We start from the raw sequence: 18,677 nt of genomic DNA, 5'->3' as shown, positions 1-18,677 counted from the left end.
CAACATCTGAAGAGCTGCTACAAAGGAGAGGGGATCAACCTATTTTGCAAAACACCTGAAGATAGGACACTAAGCAATGGATGATAGAACTAAGGAGAAATGTCCTGAGAGTTAGAACAATTAATCAGAGGAACAACTTGTCTCTAGAAGTTGTGGGTACTCCAACACTGGAGGTTTTATAAGAAAAGATTGGATAACCATTTGTCTGAAATGGTATGGGGTTTCCCATCAAGTGCCAGGGAAATCAGGAGATTCAGGCAGTTCAAATGAGTATAAAGATGTACTGCAAACATAAGCTCTCTACAACTAATGGTCAAAGCAAATCAGCAGTAGATAAGAGTCAAGGGAATTAAAGGTGGGATGAAGTTTGATCTCTTATGGGTATACAGGGATTCATGACCAATGATACATTTGACTCCTCCCTCAGGCTCAGCCAGGTCATCTCCCATATTTCCTGCTTGAGCAGGGAGTTGGAGTAGAAGATTTCCAAGGTGCCTTCCAACTTGGTTATTCTGTTACTTCTGAACTATCCATCACCCTTGGAGAGGAGCTTTTTAGATGAAATGGGATTTTTTTTTTCAGACTGCACCCCACCCCAATTGACATTGCCAGTTAAACTCTTTAAGTAAACCCACATCTTTAGCATTCTGTCATTCAACTTCACGATGAAACCCTGGGAGATCCAGAGGAACAGATGGAGAAGGGAGGAGAAAGAAGAGAAAATCCCCGAAGGAGTCTTCAATTTATATTTCAATTTTGACAGAAGATCTTTTTCATTGGCAACAATTATGCTGGTAGATGGGAAAGGATAAGAGAGACCCGCACACAGCATCTCCACATTTGGTTCTTTGTCCTCTACAGAGCTGAAATAAAGACTGCCCTCTCTCTCCTTTGCTTTCTCACCACTTGACAGCATCTGAAAAGTGAACTGAGGACAGACTGTCACAGCCTGCAGAATATCAGCGTGTTAAAACATAACAGAAACATGAGGATTTTTTCTAAAGGTTCTTTTTTTTCTTTTCTTTTTTAAATCCCTGATATTTTTTCGTGTTAGTTAAAAACACACCCTGAAGTGGAGAAACAGTTGAAAATTGTTTCCTCAACTTTGCCAGGCTAGTGGCTTGCATGTCCTGTTTTTTCAGAGAGAGGGGGAGGGAAGGGGAGAGAGGGAGGGAGAGAGGGAGGTAAAGGGATGGGGGGAGAGTGAGAGAGAGGGAAGAGGCAGAGAGGGATGGAGATGGAGGGAGAGGGGGAGGGAGAGGGGAGAGAGGGAAGAGGGAGGGAGGGAGGGAGGGAGAGAAAGAGGAGGAGAGGGAAAGAGACAGAGATATTTTATGCATTTTTAAAAGCCAGCAATTCAGCAAGGGCAACATATACCATTTTTAAGAAACTCAAGACCATCTCCATTTATCTTGTTGATATTTACAATTGCATTACTGGAAATCATTTTTCCTTTGCCAAGTTCTGGTCCACCACCTTCATAATAGCTCCTTAGTGGAAGAGCCGAGGTGGCGCAGTGGTTAAATGCAGCACTGCAGGCTACTTCAGCTGACTGCAGTTCTGCAGTTCGGCTGTTCAAATCTCACCGGCTCAGGGTTGACTCAGCCTTCCATCCTTCCGAGGTGGGTAAAATGAGGACCCGGATTGTTGTTGGGGGCAATATGCTGACTCTGTAAACCGCTTAGAGAGGGCTGAAAGCCCCATGAAGCGGTATATAAGTCTAACTGCTATTGCTATTGCTAAGATAGGCTAACTCTGTTTTTGGGATATGGAATGTCTTGAGCAGACATAGGCAGCCTTCCCTTGAGGAGAAAGTGGTTGCATGAGAATGCTGTATTAGAGCAAGGCCAGCAGGGGGCCAGGCTTGCATCATTGGATATTCATACTGCCATTTATCAAAGACTTCTCCCTACCTGTTTCACCTTTCTCATGTACCTTCAGAGTTCAAGACAATATAACAATTATCACACTGAGTTATGATGAGAAGATGGTGTTTCAGAACCTTAGGTAAGGATGGACAAGTCACGGTCCATATCCTGTATTCAGTGTCCAGTACTTCATTGGCATCAACCAGCCCACGGAGATTTCAGGCAAGGATGGGATTTAATCATGTATTACTTAAGTATACAGCACTGTCTTTTCTGTCCCATCTTATACCAAACACAATCAAAAGGGCTATCTTGAGCATCCTTCTCACACTTTCCCCTGAGCTCTTGTTTTTCTTCCCTTAACTGCTCATTTACTTGTTCTTCAAGGTTAACTCCAAATTCCTTTACACTATACATATAGATACCTTCTGAAACCATTCAGAAAGTTCCCGTTTCTTTAAACCTTGCTGACTTCTCTAAAAAAGTTCTTGAACATTGTTGCTAGGCCTGATATAAACAAGAATGCTCACCGTTTCCCAACACGTTTGAAATTCAAATAGGATACAGAGCAGAAACACACAGATGAATGATTCTTCTGAAAAAGAATACTGCGAAGCTGGATCTTATTTGCCTTTGAAAAATAAAGAAGTGAAATACATTGCAATCTGAATTACATCTGGGTTGTATCTACAAATAGAGTCTGCTAAGCGAGACAGTAATTCAAGGACTTCATTCAAGAGAGTTGGAAAAAAGAAATGCATATGCCTGGGAAAATAAACATTCTGTGTTATAGCTGTGTCACCCTTTTCTTGACAGGGTGATGTTATTTTATTTGATGAAAAGTGTTGAAAACACAGCCAGTCCATTTTCCTCAAGATATATATATCTGTACAAATAGTCTTGAAAATGTTCAAGTTTATGTTGCTTTTTGATTTCAAAGTATTGTAATCCTGGCAGGTCATGCCTCAATTTTTTTTTTTGCCAAAACCATTAACATTTTTCATTGCAAACTATCCATCTCTCTCCAGAACACATTAGCAAAATTGGGAATAAAAGAAAGATCAAATGAGGATTTTTGATGCATGGTTTGTATATTAATAATACACAATGCAAATTGAGCTTTGTTTCCTTACAAGTAAATTATATTGAATAAGAGGCTAAATATTGCGACTAGAACAGCAAATTAATCCAGTTCTCAAGCCTTCTAAAGGTGAGGCTTTCTTTATGACAGGAAAAGTTAGAGGTGCAGCTTGATAAAGGACATCCAAGTTCCTTCATGGTCAGATCCTCAGCTCTGGATTATAAATTGGAACAATCAAACGCACAGAAACAGAGTCCAGGTTCTCAGCCCAAATCCTGGAATAGTCTACAAGAATTTCATCACAGTAATTGCCCCAATTTGATTTGATTTTGTAAAATGAAAATGTTTCGTTGGTCACGCTGATTTAAAAAACTATAACACGTAGTGCCCCAGATTAAAATTATGTGCAATAAGTAGGGCATGTCGTTTAATGGGGTGAAAATTAATTTTTGCAATTTTGAGGAGTTCTAAAAATATGTGTTTTTACACCAAGAATTCAAATCTGCTGTTATTTTTGCAATTGCACAGCATTTAGCTTGATATGGTAAAGTTTTTTTTCCTGCATTAATCGTATCTAGCTATGCAAAAAATAATCCATGCAATCATAAACTAACACCAGAAAGCCATAATCTGAATTACAAAAATCTTTAAGTGAATGCCATTGTTGTTTTGATTCATTCTTCAACATCAGCCGCTGACTTGCTTCTTGGCCTCTGACATAACCCTCACATTTTTCATGTGTATAAACTCTGCTTGCTGCCATTGTGACCTGTTTCACACACCTCTCTATTGATTGAGCATGACAGGGACACTGTGGTACTTGCATTGATTCATCAATGAACTTTTTTATTTCCGTTCTAGTAAGTTTGCATGTCAAAGATGGCTCATATACACCTTCAGACCAGTCAATCAGCTCAAGCAGATTGGCATTGATTGAAGGCATTTTTCTTGCATGTACAGAGAAATCTCTCAGAGAGTCACCATCCCCTTTCACCCCTCAAGTCAATGCACACCAGCTCTCCTCTCTTCAATGTCATCCAAACACAAGAGTGTCTGGATTATCATTTCACTGAAAGTGTACTATGGTGGGCGCTGAATGGTTGGCAGAACTACTGTAGCCTTCTTCTGCAGTCTGACATGCTGCAGCTGGAACAACACATGATATGGTCCTTCAATCCAGGAATGCTTTACTTTGCCATTACAGGAAGGATAGTACATACCAGCGATGTATTTCACTACGTTTTGAAGAGTTTGCCTTTAAAGCCATGTTTTGAAACTCATATTTGATGGAGCCTATTTGCAGTTGTCAACCAGCATAAATGGTTTATGGGGCCAATTTCCCGAAGAGCCAAATCTGTGGGAAGTTCTGTATTTGCCTGTGTGATCTTACTGTATATCCATGTTCTTGATCGGTAAAGAGATTCTTTACAACACTGTCACTCATTGAAAGAAGAGGCTCACCAATTGAATCTCTAATGAATAAAGGATCAATGTCAAGTTCTGTTACAGTGTCTAGCATGTTGCTAATTTTGCTGCCCATTTGTTGCTAGATAAGGTCTTCCCATCCAATTTTGTGATTAAGTGTCAGGGGAGTAATTCATTTGTGTGGAATGCACACACCAACCAGTTCAACTTCCAGTCAAGCTTGAGCTCTACCCAGTGCATGGCACCACCTTCACAGCCAGTATTAATATTTGTAGAATCTCCTCCAATTGCCTTCAAGCTTTTGTCAATGCCTTTCTTTATTGTGAAATACACCAGATTATCTACAAATGCTTGATCAGGTTTTCGTTTTATAATTGGGGTCACAAAAGAACTGTTTGTTCATTCCCACTTTTCAAGCTCTTTTGGATATGTGTCTCTTGCAAGACTGGCTGCTGGGTAGTTACTAGCATCATCATTACTTTATTCTCTTAACAGTAGGCCATATCTGAGGATGTTTCATAGTGTTGGGAGTTCAAACAGCAACAAGTGTCTGCCAATCCCAATTAGGTTGCTCATATGAGTAAATGATCCCAGTCTTGTTCTTTTTTTAGAAGCCATTACAGATCAGTTATCACACTCATAGGAAAGGAAGCCAGCACTATTAACACTCTCAGACAAAATAACATTTAACAGAAAAAGACAGTTGAACCTGTGAAATGAAACAAACAAAATGCTTAAAAGTTATGATATTTATGTAGTTATTTATCAAGCAAACCCAAAATTATATTAAAGTAATCAAACTATCTTTACAATTCCCAAGACATGTCATAACTTTTAACCACTCCTAATGTTTGGAAATTGAAAGTTAGCAGTTGTCAAAATCTTACATAGTTTCTTAGAAATTTAGTTATCTACCTCATATTTTATCCTCATAGATCCCATCAGGTTTTGGTCATTTCACCAGAGCCGAAAAATAATTTGAATTCTTTAAAAATCTTCTAGAAAAGGAAACCAGCATGTTTGAGCTATCTTAATTAAACTTTCTTCACAGGCATTGATCAACATATATAGAGATAGAAATATTCATCAGCTCATATTCTGCAGTTATAAGCAATATTTCTAATTAATGAAACATTAATTGAGTTTTGCTCATGAATTTGGATTTATTTAAAAATACACATTTGTAAGTGCATTTTCTCAATCTTTTTAAAGTACATTTTGCTATGGCTTTTAAAGCAAGAATAACATTGTGCAATGCAAGGAATGTGGAAATAACACATATTTTAATTTTAAGATTAATTCAGGTATTTTGGATAAGACTGATTCCATTCAAAATAATGAATAAATGAAATCATTAAGCATTGCTGATGCCCAGTGTGTATTCAACATATCCAATAATTGAAAGGTTTAAGTTTTTCTCTAATGCAGCAAGTAGATTAGAATGTAGGGAATATACTGTATGATGGATGGACAATGTGAATTCTAAACACTGCCTTATACGTGGATTATATAACTATATATATTTATTAGAATTCTTTTGTAAGTTTTGAACAATTTATGGATCAGAGCCAGGCCTAATAACTAACAAAGTAGGATAGCAGGAGATTAGAGTTATCCTTTGAAATCAGCAAGTTCTCAAATTTTTAGTGTAATAAGAAGTTTATTTGTGTAAACCAAATAGTCCTATTTAATCTTGATAATTTAAGTCATGTTCTACTACCGATCATAGTTTATCTATGATAATTTGGGGATCCAATCTGATAGGATGATAGAGAGGCAGAAGAAATTTGTAACTGCTACGAACATTCACTGGATCTTTTCCAACTCCTGAATCAGTCTGGTTCCTTCCCAGCTGCAATTCTACTGCAAATGTACATGAAGAAACCACTTTGTAAGCTGTGTTGCCAAAGCAACCATTTTTTTAAAAAAAATACATCTGGTTTGATTTAATCTGAAATTCCAATTAGATCTGTTCAATCAGTTTAGAATTTTGTCAAGATGCTCTTGGTAACACTCAAACTTTATATTTATGACTATCCAATTATAGACAATGGAATGAGTGAGTAACATTGCAGGCTAATGCAAATGTTCCAGACCATGTCCTTCCTATCAGCAGCCATGCACAGCCACATCCTATTTCAACTTCAGCAGCTGTAGGATTCTTCAAACTGACATCCTCACATACCAAGAATATTGTGGGGATTGTGTTATGTATATGAGGAGAAATATTTCATCTGTTTGCTGAATGCATAACTAGTGAGGTGAGGGTCAAATGCATTTCAGGGACTGTGACACTCTCTGTTTTATACAATGACAAATGTTATAATCTAATTCTAACTGATGCAGGAGGGGGTGCACAGGTAAACCCACCAGTGGCTGGCCAGGTTAGGTGGTCTTAATAGAATGGACCTTATAAATTCATATTAGCTTGATCTTTAGCTTGAGTGAACTTTCTCTCCAACTTTGACTTTTAGCTTCCAACTTTGACTTCTGACTTCCTCATAAGTATTAAAAATAGTGCTGGAACACAGGAAGCCAGGCGTGGGTGTAAGATAGAACAGAGGTGAAACAGCTGATAGCTTAAGACATTATAAGAACTTCTCTTTTTGTATTTTTCCTATGTACTTCTCTGTTTGTAACATTCCAAAATGAACTTCTCCTTTTCGAAATGTCATGTTTGTCTCGTGTATGGAAACGCCTTGAGAATGCACAGTGTGGAACACGGCATAAAAGTAGCATCCTGGGCAGAGCCCAGGCAGTTCAGATTTTGGTGTGTGAACACGCTGAACTCTTGATGCATCAAATAAAGCTGTTTCTCTCGCACCTTCGTGTTCTCGGGTCCTGGTCTTTCGTAAGTAGATTGCAAACCTCAATCTGCTGCTACATAACTATCTAATTCTTCAACTCAAAGTTAGACTCCAGCACAGTCAGAATTTTATTCTCATAGTTCTACCTATGCCGAAACCTCAAAGTGCCCCAATAAAAAGATAATGAGTGACTGGGAAGTCATTCAGGATTTGGCTCCATCAAATCAACTTCCTCCTCTGGGACTTTAGTACAGCAAATCTTTGCCCTGTATTTATTTTGTGCTTGCATTCTTTACCTGCCAGACTGACTGTCTACTTTTCTTGATCCTCAAAATAAAGAAGAAGAAAATGTTTTATTTATTAGCTTGTGCGACTAATTAATAGTTCTGAAGCAAACTGGACCAGTTCTGACTGTTTGGAAGCATAAAATTGATTCAATAAATTCAGAGTTCATGAACATTGAATGATCGCAGCTGAACTAGTTCAAAATGGATTGGATATTTTTGTACAAGTGTTTTTATGGTATCAGTTGGTTTGAACTGAATGAGATAAATTGGGAGATAAAATACAGATATTTATCATAAATTCTCTCAATCAATTCAACTATTCAAAGATAATCAGTCTTGATTCATGTAATTCTAGCATTCGTAGCAGAGGTGGGTTCCTCCGGGTACGGTATGGTATGGTATGCCAGAAGAGGCAGTGAAAATCTGGCATACCGGACCAGTAGTAATGATGTTCCATGTTCCCAAACCTTTGTCAGAAACTTTTTTTTAAAGCCCTTTTTCCCTGCAAGAGATAGAGGGGGGAGGGAGAGGAAGGAAGGAAGGGAAGGGAGAAAGAAAGAGAAAGAAGGAAACTTATTTTTTAGCCAGGACTCAGCAACTGAACAACAAACTGGATAAAAGTAGGATTCTTATATGGTTTTTTATGGTCTTACATGGTTCGATGTTTTTGAAGTTTTAGGGTTTGTGCAATATGGACTTTGTGTTTCTAAAAGGGTTTGGATCATTCCCTGCTTGTGAATGGAGCCAAACTTTCTGTAGGCTCATTATCTTAATATCTCTATCTGGCAGGAATGTGGAATGAGCCTTTCTGGGAGTAATATTTTATTTGGGGGGAGGGGTTGGTTGCTTTCCACAGAGGGGAGAAAGAAAGAAAGAAAGAAAGAAAGAAAGAAAGAAAGAAAGAAAGAAAGAAAGAAAGAAAGAAAGACCAGCAATTTAGGGCTAGAAGGCTAGTCAAAGGTCATCTAGTCCAACCCCCTGCTGCAGCAGGAAACCTTACATTGTCTGGATTATTTTGGTGCCTCTAACAGAGAGGAAAATTGCCAGAAAGGAGAATGAGTTTACTAGGACAAGGCTGCCATGCAGAGGAAGGCAGAGATTGTCCTTGACTTATGACTACAATTGAGCCCAAAATTTTGGTTGCTAAGCAAGAACATAACATCTCCTGGTGAGTGACATCAAGTTGGCCAAAGCCACACAATATGACCACCAAGCCACAAAATAGGTCACGCCCACAGAATAGGTAGTAAAAAAATTTGAAACCCACCCCTGATTCATAGTTATCATTTCTAAAGAGCAGCATGGTAGTAAATGTGGAATAGGATATACATTAAATAAACAAATGCATAGAAATTCTTCACCAAACCAAATTAAGAGGGGGAAAAATCCATGATAGAAAAATAATATTGAGCTCCTCCTTACACATAATGCCAAAAAAGAGGAAGGTGTGTCATATTTTTCTTTTAATAGGTATACTTTGGTAGTAATTTTCTTACCTCATATAAAAATGTATACCATCCTTTGGTTAACTAATTTAGGGAAAGGCTTTATATACCCCAAATTAATTTTTTATTTATATATCTCTGTATCCTATTATCTGCCTGGCTGCCTATCTGTCTGTCTCTCTATCTACATCAGGAGTGTCAAACCAGATTTCTTTGAGGGGCAGAATTGCATCATTTGAAAGATAGCAGCCCATGGGCTGGGTTGATTAGGAATGTTGGCGCTCTGAATGCTGGCCTTACTTCTCAACATCTGAATAGGACCAGAGTTTCCAAAAAGGGAGGAAGGAAGAACTAAATCTGATGGAAAACTTAACATCAATTGTATTTTGTTTACAGATAACGCTGAAGGAAATGAACTTCTAGAATTTGGATTTTATGATAGGTGGAACTAATGTATCTGCCAAATTTTGTGGTATTCTCCTTATTGGAGATTTCAGGACTGAATCTGACACTTAGACACTCACTGAAATCAGTGATGCACCAGTGCCATCCAAATAAAAAGAAATGATAAGGATAGTTTTGTGGTATTCTCCTTATTGGAGATTTCAGGACTGAATCTGACACTTAGACACTCACTGAAATCAGTGATGCACCAGTGCCATCCAAATAAAAAGAAATGATAAGGATAGTTTCCTACATCTTCATCCAGCTTCTCATTAATTTTTTGTAGTGTATGTGGAGCCTCGGAGATTGCTGAATTTAAACTTCCAGCAAGGATCTTCAGGAGGATCTTCAGCCAATACAACATCCATGGACACTTTAAACCCAAGAATACACTAAGGGAGAACCTTGTCGATCCCAAGGATAAACCCTGAACTGAACAACGTGGTATATGCAGTACAATGCAGTGAGACATGTGCATATCTATGCAGAGGGGGGGGAAACAACCACTTCATAAACTCATAGCACAACATAGGAGATCAAACCCATCAGGACAAGATTTAGCAGTCCATTTGCATTTAAAAGACAAAAGCCACTCTTCTGAAGACAGCAAAACCACATTTTGGACAGAGAGGACAATTGGTTTGAAAGAGGGGTAAAAGAGTCCATGTATGTCAACAGAGGGGGAGGGATATATCATCTATCTCGAGTCTACAATACAGTCCTTTCAACAGCTCCAAGAAAGCTCCACACTCATTTGCACTACTCAAATGATCCTGAGAATGCAGATAAGTCTCCAAATAGCCTCAACAACTCTCTAAAAGATTGCAAATGATCAGCTATCATTTCACACCATCCAGCCAGAGCTGTGTGACATTTCTGACATAAACGTTTCCATATAGTGATTGGATCTTACAACAATTGCATTTTATATCCATTATATACTGTAGGTATGTGTAGTCGGTCAGATTACCTGTCCATTGATCCCTTCTTTTATGAGCCGAGGTGGCGCAGTGATTAGAGTGCAGTACTGCAGGCCACTTCAGCTGACTGTTATCTGCAGTTCAGCGGTTCTAATCTCACCGGCTCAAAGGTTGACTCAGCCTTCCATCCTTCCGAGGTGGGTGAAATGAGGACCCAGACTGTGGGGGCGATATGCTGACTCTGTAAACTGCTTAGAGAGGGCTGAAAGCCCTATGAAGCGGTATATAAGTCGAATTGCTATTAATTACTAACCATGCAAATACATATCCAATTCCTACCTATCACACATTCTTAATACCATATTTTCTAATTCTTTACTTGTCTGTGTTTTTCTGTCCCGGCCTTTTCCCCTCATTTCTAACCATCGGTACCATTTGTCCCAGATGTAGACTTTTTAAAGTTGTAATACCATATAAAGTTATTAAAATAATTTGATATTAATGTCAAATATATCAGGTATACTTTCATATTCAAATTCTATGCAGATGTAAATTGCCTCTGACTTCTGTTTGCTATGTTAAAATGTAAGCTTTTCATCTGCCCTGCTGCTGGTGGACCTGCAGATGAGATGCCACATATTACTGCTTAATATTGAATTGAATTCATAATGTTCTTTCTAGCAGTATTCTGGATGATTGATACCCCCAACCGTCAGATTATTCCAAACCAATTGCTTCTGACAGCTCAAACCAAAAATGCTGATTTCTGCAAAAAAAAAAAAAATGGAAATCTTGAAGTTGCAATTTTCTCCCAAAGGCTGCTTATAATTAGAATGTTTGTCTTTCTTCTTTTCTTTTGGTTCATTAAAATTTTGGGGTCTTTCTTAACTTACCTTATAATTTAAAATCATTCAGAGATGAGTCAAACGGAATGTATCCAAAGTCGTCCATAGCCAAAACCAACCTTGGCGCTTATGTGAAAAATACAGACTCTTAGGGTTTTTGCTATTAGATAAATTATTTAAAATAGAATCCTTTGTTTGGCCTTAGACCAAATTTTTCTCTTGAGTCATTTGTGTTCTCAGTACAAGAACGCAACTCAATCGAGGACTTCAAAGAAAAAAATAACACTTTTTAAAGTGGCTTTTGTTCATTTACAACAGTTTTATTTTGGACTTACCAGCACAAAAATAACATGATGGCAAACACTTTACCAGTCAATGTTCTTGTCCGTACTGGCAAAGATGTTCTGGCCAAAAATGGTTCTCTGGTTTTATTTCATTTTTCTCAGTTTCATTCTATACCAACTTGTTCTTGTTTCATCGCCATCTCCTTGGATCAATAAATCTTCCTTTTTGCTGTTCTCAATAAAAGTCACTAGCAGTCAGGCAGTTTACAAATTAAATAAATCAACAAACTGATTTAGAGAAGAGCAGGCTTCTTATAGGCTTGCTTCAGAGATTAGACACGGTTCAGCGAACTGGTAGTGGCATGGCGGCTTGGATCGCTGGAACCAGCAATGACCCAGGCCTGCCAGGCCCCTGAACCAGTTCCCCAGTTGCCACCATCACTGCCGCCATCTTGTTTTTGGGTTCTGCACATGCACAGAACAATTTTAATTGAACGGTGCTCACAAGCGAACCGGCAGTAAAGCCAGCCAGAACCCACCCCTGGTGGGCAACCAGTATTTGGGGGGGGGAACATTAGCTGCTGTATACTTGCAACACAATAACTGTTGTATACTTGCAATAGAAACATGCAACAACTGTATTAACTGTTGTAGACTTGCAACGCAATAGCAACCACTCTGTTTGCCATGGATCCAAGGCTCTAATTGGTATCTATGGTGTCCTTTTGTACTGATTGCTGGGTTTGGGGCTGGTGGTACAGTATTGTACTGGTTCATCTCCTTTCTTCAAGGATGGTCACAATCAGTGTTGAGAGGTTCCATCCATGGCCACTCCATTGTGGCATGCTACAGGATTCCATATTCTCTTTGCTCCTTATTAACATCTACATGAAATGGGCAAGATATTGTTACCATGAAATGAGATATTATCGCTTTGCTGATGGTACCCAGCTTTATATCTCCAACCCTGGTGATTCAAACTATGCTATGACTGTCCTTTCTCAGTGCCTGGAGGCTGCAGGGGTCTGGATGGTAGACCACAGGCTTCAGCTGAACTCTGGCAAGACAGAGTGGCTGTGGATGCAAGAGACTCCAGGATCTAGTTGTTTATCATATTTCATTATGGTTGGGGTTGCACTACTCAAGACAGCTGGAGTATAAAATCTGGGGTTTTCCTGTACTGCTGCTCAAAGAGCAAGTGGCAGTTGTGGCTAGGAGGGCCTTTGCACAACTTTGTGTTGTGTGCAGTTGGGTCCTTACCTGGATTGTGAAGCCCTTCACAAAGTCACTCATGCCCTCTCAGTTGTATTCTGCAAGGCACTTTACATGGGGGCAACCCTTAAACAGTACTCAGGAGCTACAGCTGGTGTGCACACAGTTCTGGGAGCCCCTAGGGTGGCTCATATAATACTGCCATTGCACAAGCTGCATTGGTTACCATTTTGCTTCTGAGTCCAATTCAAGTTATTGGTTATTTCTTTAAGACCCTTTATGTCATGGGCCCAGGTTATCTGAGAAACTGTCTAATCCCATGGGACTAGCCTGTCCGACTCAAACCTCTGGAAGTTAGTAAGTAAAATCTTTATTTCGGTCAAAGACCAGCAATACACATTAGTTTTTACACTATATTAAAAAATACTAACATTAAAATATAATTAAAAAGTATTGACATTAAAAGTGGATAATAACATAATGGTCCAAAGATTGTTAAAGGTATGTCCAGATAATTGGTACAAGATGGTACTATACTTCTGTAGCCAATTTTTTTCTTATTGACATTGCAGCAGCACAGAACTTTGCCACTGCATACATGGTAACCGGGTTAGTGTCCTGGAGGAGAAAGCTTAGATAAAAATTGTCTGCCCTCCCTGGCAATCTCTCTAATAAGGGGAGAATATGTGCAGACCTACAAGCTCTGTATAGCTCGCAGTATAATAGAACATGTGAATTATCTCCCACTTCTCCTTTACCACATATACAAACCCGTTCTGCTATAGGTGTTCTCTTATACCTGCCCTGGAGGAGTGCTGAAGGAAGAATGTTAAATCTGGCTCTGAAGAAAGCTATTCTTTGTTTTGGGGAGAAACCTCTGGAAGAGATCTGCTATGGACACTATCTGCTATGAAATTTTGTTAGGCAGGGTCAAGGAGAAGAACTTTTTCCACTGTGGTCCCAACCCTTTGGAAGACTCTACCACCAAAGTCAAGAAAGAACTACCACCTTTTTGGCCTTCTAGAAGGGTATTAAAACTTGGCTCTGCTGGTTGTCTTGGGGACCTAAGGGAGGCACTAACTGTTGTAGTTGGTTGATGACTTAAGAAGACCGTATTCCTGTACTGTCTGTCTCTTGGTTCCCAGTCTTCTGCATAATTTTATTTTTTTCTATTTATATTATTATTATTATTATTTATTTGTCTTGTATGCCGCCCACTCCCGAAGGACTCCGGGCGGCTCACAATAGACAAGGGAAGGGGGAAGACTAGACAAAGACAACACTTTAAAAACAAAACCGCAACATTCACAATTTCCGCGGGGCTGGATGTTTCACAGGCCCCCTGGCCTGCTGGAGCAGCCAGGACTTGGTGGCTTTGCGGAAAGCTGGGAGGGTCATAAGGGTCCGGATCTCGACAGGGAGATCATTCCAGAGGGCTGGAGCTGCAACAGAGAAGGCTCTCCCCCGGGGGATTGCCAGACAACATTGGCTGGTGGATGGAATCCGGAGGAGATCTAACCTGTGAGATCTGATTGGTCTATGGGAGGTAATCGGCAGGAGGCGGTCTCTCAGGTACCCAGGTCCGATGCCATGTAGGGCTTTATAGGTAGCGACCAGCACCTTGAAGCGGATTCGGAGACTAATGGGTAGCCAGTGCAGCTCACGGAGGATAGGTGTAACGTGGGTGTACCTGGGTGCACCCACAATCGCTCGCGCGGCTGCGTTCTGGACTAACTGAAGTCTTCGAACACTCTTCAAGGGCAGCCCCATGTAGAGTGATTATAATAGCGTTAATATTAACTCAAAGCTATAATCTGCAAGTCACCCAGAGTTGCTTTATTGGGGAGATGAGTGACATAAATTTAATTAATTAAATGTATATAATTTATATAATTATATAATAATTATATAATATTTTAATTATAAAATATTATAATTAATTAACATTTTTCTACAAAGCTGAGACTTTGTTGGGCACTTTGATTTTATTAGCAGGCCTGAAGAAAGCCCATTTTAGCCTTGACACACTTGGTAGAAATCAAATTGCCAGGAAGACTGGAGCTTCATTTGGCTGCATGCCTGAACTCAGAATAGGAAAGACTAGAGTAGGCCAGGCCCCTGTTGGTTGAAAAAGGGTAGAGGGAAGAGTCAATGTAGGAGAACAATTTGAGAAAAAGGACAGCATGAGCTTTCAGAGATGGGATGATGGGAGTTTTCATCTAACGGCATTTAGAAAATAGCAATCTATCTTGGCCTCACTCTTTTCATATTTTATAAAATATGCTCTCTGTTCTTCATCACATGCTTGTTATTGCTCAATTGTTGCATTCCTGAGCACTGTTGTAAAAACATTCTCAGTAGGGGTGCTCAGATAATGAAATCTTCCTCCCTTGGACAGGAGATATCATGGCCGCCCACATGTATCTTGTGACAGATCCAAAACAGAACTTTAACCCATTGGGATATTAATAATTAAATATCCACATTTGATTTGATCTCTTCTTTGACTCTGAGGTGACTTTTGCACCTGACTTAAGTTTGTTTTGGAAAGTTGTTTTGACCCCCAAAAAGGATTAAAATAAAAATGTATTATTACTATTGTTGTTATTCTATGAACATTGCTTGGACATTCTATAACTAAAAGGTAAAGGTTCCCTTTACACATATGTGCTAGTCATTCCCGACTCTAGGGGGTGGTGCTCATCTCCATTTCAAAGCCGAAGAGTCAACGCTGTCTGAAAGCGTCTCTATGGTCATGTGGCTGGCATGACTAAATGCCTAAGGCACACAGAACACTGTTACTTCCCCCCAAAGGTGGTCCCTATTTTTCTACTTGCATTTTTTACATGCTTTCAAACTGCTATGTTGGCAGAAGCTGGGACAAGTAATGGAAGCTCACTCCATTAAGCAGGCTAGGGATTCAACCCGTCGAAATGCCAATCTTTCTGATTGACAAGCTCAGCATCTTAGCCACTGAGCCATGGTGTCCCATTTCTATAACTAAAATGGGCATTAAAATGGTACCAACAGCAACACAAACAGAGTCCTGCTGGTTCAAGCCATTTACATGAATCAATTGCCTATGAGACCAGGAATGTTTCTTTCTGCACATATAAGCAGAATTTCACAGTATATATCTAATCGGGAATATGACGTTTCATTTAATAAGAATATGGTCATTTTATTTCTCTATTTGTTCAGTCGCAATTGAAATAGGATAGCCATCATTGTATGTTGTGGATTCCCTGAATTACAGATTGAGCTACCCTATCAGAAAGTGGGGAGGGAGTATGTGGATAGAGGAAATATGATTCTTATTCACCACCATATCTTTGCCTTCCTGGATTGGCATGCTCTACTTACTGTCACTGATGCCTCAGTCACCATATTGGATTATTATAATATGCTCCACATGGGGCTGCCTTGAAGAGTATCTGGAAGCTTCAGCAGGTACTGAATGCAGTAAGGTAGAAACCAGAAGCTGCATTTTTTTGCCAATTTGTTTCTGGTTCCAATTCAAAGTAATAATTTTAACCTTTTAAGCCGCTCATGGCATGGAATTAGATTACCTCATATTGGCCTTACCCCCCATTAGATCTCAGAGAGAAGGCTTGCTACAGATACTATCAGCTAGGGACCTATATCTCATGGGTCGCAGGACAGTAGTGGGATTCACTCACCTTCCCTACCGGTTCGCAAATGTGAGTGCGCGCATGCACAGAAGGTCACACACTATGTCGGGGCAGGTGGGTGGAGCCTCTCATGGCCACCACTTGTGGTTCTCCCAAACCAGAGAGAACTGGCTGAATACCACTTCCATCGCAGGAGATATATCTTTTCTACTGTGGTGTCCACCTTATGGAACATACCCCATGAAAATAGATTTGCTCCTCCCTTTTGACTTTTGAAAAGGCCCTCAATACATGGCTATGCTGCCATGCCTGGAGCTTTCAAGGAACCAGACATTTGTCTCAATAGCTCCGTTGCTGAGTGGGGCATTTTTATACTCACTTCTCCCATGCTAGTACTTTTGCTTTTATGTTATTTATTACTGTGAGGCTCTCCTTTAGAGTTTACCTCTTTTATATTGCCTATTTTATTTATTATTGTGCCTCACTTGGCATCATCTTTGGGGAAATGGGAGACATTATAAATGTGTGTACATTAATAAATAAGTAATGCAATGAAATAAATATCTTTTATAGGCTGAACTGAGTTGAGCATAAATGGCCTCATTCAATGCTTCATTCAATTTGTGGCCAGAAAAACTGAATGTATGGCTTCTCTGCACTTCTCCATGGGAAAGAAGAATTTTTTCAACCACTTCTCAATGGAACAACTCTCTCACAATACCGCGAGTAACACCATTGCTTCCAAGCCTGAGGGAAGGAGTTTCTCTACGATGGTGGGAAGCTGGAGAGACTGCACACTGTTGAAGAGATAACTATGTAATAGAGGGCAAGACTTCGGCCACCTTCTAAGTAAACAAGGAAAAGACCAACATATTAGATTCTTTTCTTTTGAACCAAGTTTTAAAGCAAATTCTTGTTCTTCAGAACAAGATTGAAAGAATGAGACAGAAAGAGACAAAGAGGAGAGAGAAGGGAGAAGGAGAGAGAAAGTGACAGAAGAATGGAAAAGAAAGAGAGAAAGAGAAGAGAGACAAAGAGAAAGAGGATGAGAGAGACAGAGAGAGAAGAGAGGAAGAAGAAAGAGTAAGAGAGAACATCTCATTTCAACCTTGAGGTGCAAATATTCTCGTTGATTGGTAATTTTATTTGTCCATTTACTATCCAATACTCTCATTTCTCCTTAAGTTCATCAAGAATTGCCTTCTTTTTATTGAATTTATCACAATACCATGAGAACAACTTTTTCAGCATAGCTTTACAGCTATTTAAAATACATAGTAATTTATTTAGGTCAGGTTTTCAGAACATTAGTCTATTTATAAGTCACTAACTGCAAAGAAACAGAATTCAGAAAGTTGGCTTCCCTTTTTGTAATTGCCTATTGCCTGCTTAATTTTCTACCTACATTTTTGATAACTGATATTCACTGATATTCACCCAAGAAGTCCATCATAGAAAGAAACCCTCCCTATGACCTGTGTTGGGTTTCCATGGAATGAAGTTTGATCTTTTTCTCAACCATACAGTAGCATATTCTTTCTAAGGAGGATATAATCAAGATAGTCCATAATTGCCTATCAATCTAACAGGCGATTGATAATCTCTTTATATTTCAACTCTAACTCTTTCAGGTTAGAGGAAGGTTTGGGGAAGAGAAATCCAAAAATTATTTTAAAGAGGAAACAAAAAGCTTGCACAATTGCATCCATGGAGACATGTATATATACACAACACAGAGAGAAACAAACTTAATAAAGTGCTAAGCCTGCCCACCAACTAACGCTCTCTCAGAGAGAGAGAGAGAGAGAGAGAGAGAGAGAGAGAGAGAGAGAGAGAGAGAGAGAGAGAGAGAGAGAGAGAGAGAGAGAGAGAGAGAGAGAGAGAGAGAGAGAGAGAATCCCTCCTTCCTTCAGCCCAACACTCTTGCTGGCATCCCGGCCAGATGAGAGGGATTGCAGAGGGTCTCCTCGAGTCTAGGGCAGTGAGTCATTCGATGGGAAACTTGCCTCTTGGAAGGACTGACCTGGCTTGGCTCCCGCTTTTGATCTGCCGCCCAACGACCGAATGGAGAATCGAAGAGGCAGGAGAGACGAGGCAGGAGAGACGAAGCGGGAGCCAAGCGGGTCATTCCTTCCAAGAGGCAATTTTCCCATCAAATGACTCGCTGCCCTAGACTCGAGGAGACCCTCTGCAGTCCCTCTCGTCTGGCCAGAATGCCAGTGAGAGTGTTGGGCTGAATGCCAGCGAGAGTGTTGGGCTGAAGGAAGGAGGGATACACACACTCGTGTTCTCCCCCTCCCTCCCTCCCTCTCTCTCTCTCTCTCTCCCTCTCAAACGGCAAATCCGAGCAGCCGCTGCTGGGAGCCCATCCCATGCCTTCTCCCAACCCCCACACCCCTTCTCTCAGCTACTTTCTGCCTTGTGGAC

Source organism: Thamnophis sirtalis, unplaced genomic scaffold, assembly GCF_051295495.1.
Source record: "Thamnophis sirtalis isolate CommonGarterSnake01/CBP01778 unplaced genomic scaffold, rThaSir2_p1.2 scaffold_1, whole genome shotgun sequence".
Classification (NCBI taxonomy): domain Eukaryota; kingdom Metazoa; phylum Chordata; class Lepidosauria; order Squamata; family Natricidae; genus Thamnophis; species Thamnophis sirtalis.
The sequence above is the reverse complement of the archived record's forward strand: the minus strand, read 5'-3'. Positions refer to the sequence as shown.